Consider the following 2,383-nt stretch of genomic DNA (forward strand, 5'->3'; position numbering starts at 1 on the left):
TCCAAGTAGATTCTCATATGTTAACACACTTCAGGTGACTTCTGTCTCTCAAACTACAACTCACCAGATGTGATGGCATTTTTGGTATGTTGAAGGAGACGGATTAGTTTCAGCATAACTGGGCACTACCCTGTGTTGCTTTGAAAGAGTTTTACAATGTAGCTGTATCTTGCAGATGTAGCTAAAGCCCCAGTAATCTAGCTTTTTCCAAGAGTATCCTGGACAGCCTGAACCTAATGTGATCATCTGAGTCACTGTCTATCAAGCAGGTGTGATTGACTCAGATGTTCAAAGCTGCCTTTATGTTCCCCCTGTGGACAGTAGCATCATGTGCGTCTGGATTCTACTCTGCTTAGAAATAGCTTTTATGAGTTGACGAGTTCGTTTGCTCATGATGGATCAGCATGTGGAAGTGTCTGTGGGTGAGCTCTGGATGCACTCAGAAAATATGTGAGAGAAACTGCTCAGCCTACCTTGTACACACCTGGACCCACGTGTATCCGATGTTGAGTTCACTGTCTCCTCTTGACATGTCAACATCTGAAGCACCACCTTTCCAAACACTACAATAACGGTATGAGGAGGTACTCTCCCCACAGCTGCAACTAATCCTGTGACTAACGGATATTCCTCTGCTAACAGTGCGTTCTATACTCCTCTCCACCCTCAGCCAGCATTTCTGCTGGTTGAGATTCCTTACTCAGTAGGGTCACTCAGCCTTATGCGAGAGGTCTGGGCACCCACACATCTCTGATCATACCATATCTTATGTTGCTGCAGTAACTTTTTGTCACCACTAATGCTGGCACTAAGGGGCATCCAGGTGTATTTCCCTCACTTTGTAGCAGAGACCTGTCTCATCATAACCAGGATTGTTGACCCGTACCAGTAGAGTAACTTCTGACTGTCTTCTGGTCTCTGTGTGAGCAAATTACAGCTTTTTGTTCTGTGGAACCTACTCTATCTCCAGAGGACACGTTTCTCTTCAGGGGCTCAGAAGCTCTAATTCTGAAGATGCCAAAGCTGTGGGACACCCACTTCAAATAGGTCACAGGTACTGACAAGGGGCCATGTTGCATCTACCACTTGGTTACTGGATACTGTATCTTAACTTTTGGGACAGCAGTATATGGAAACTTCTTCAACTTGAAGTATGATTGGATGACATTTAAGTTAAGGACTTACCTGACAGCACCTAAAACAAACCCTTAATCGTTTTGAGGCATAAAAGCAGCAGGACTCTGGGTCAAAGCTAAAGATGGAAAAACTGGTGTTGAAGGTGGCTGAGCTCAGGTGGCTTTCACTTGTGCCTGAGGTAGAGTTTTTCCGAAAGGTACTTTCTAGTCTGGGGCCACTTGTCTGCGTTGTAAGGTGATCACTTTCCTAAGGCCTCTCAACTCCAGGAAGTGGCACTTGAGATCACAGGGATGGATATCTGCATAGTTTGCTGAGCCCAGAACATGTGGCCTCAGTAGCATCTGGTTCAGATCTTCTTAGCACTGAGGGTATGACCCACATTTATTCTTGGAAGAGAGTACAGCTAGATAGTAACTCTGGGATGCCTTTGGACGTTTACAACTTTTTCTGCCAGGTCTAGAAAAGTTCATGCTTTGTAGGGCCACATCCTTGCGGTCAAACAAGAAGCAAGCAGGTGATGAGATACAGGTATTCAGATGAAAGTTGACCAGACCAGATATGACATAATCCTCTACCTGGATGGAATGAGTCTGCTGTATATAGAAACTTGGTCAGAAGCAGGGTGGTGGTCATGGAAAATGTGGCTTGGTCAGGAACTTGGAGTAGTTCATACTTTGTTTTCTAGAAGCAGACCTTAAGATGAGAATTTGAGTTGCTACCACATACCCAAGTAAAACACCCTGGAGTGACAGAAGTGGGGTGGATGAGGTGCTGACTCGAAGGTGTGATAGCACAGCCTGTTAGAGGGGAGTACAGCTTAACTTGGCAGAGACCCTCTGGAGACAGTATAGCTCATACTTCAGCTTTTAATCTGCTATGGAGCAAGAGATACTTAAACCTTCTTACCCCATCTGACACGGGCTAAAGCCAGCCATGGCAGGGCTATAAATTTCGATGTCCAATCATAGGGCAGCCTCAAAAGACCACAGGTACTGGCAGTTGCATTCGTGTCCCTTTACCGAGGAGGGATTAAGTTCAAGTTGGGAGAGAGGCCTAAGGAGATGCTGGCAGAGCACTGAAGGCCTCTGATGGAGAGTCCCCAGGAAGCGTGGAGCTCACAGGGAAAAACTCAGTCAGTTCCTTTCACTGAAACCAATGAGCACATCCACAAAATGAAGTGCCTTGAGTCATGAAGTGCAAGTTAGACCGAGTACTGTATTAGGGCTCTTAAGAAATACTCATGTGG

Source organism: Saimiri boliviensis, chromosome 3 (genome assembly GCF_048565385.1).
Source record: "Saimiri boliviensis isolate mSaiBol1 chromosome 3, mSaiBol1.pri, whole genome shotgun sequence".
Taxonomy (NCBI): Eukaryota; Metazoa; Chordata; class Mammalia; order Primates; family Cebidae; genus Saimiri; species Saimiri boliviensis.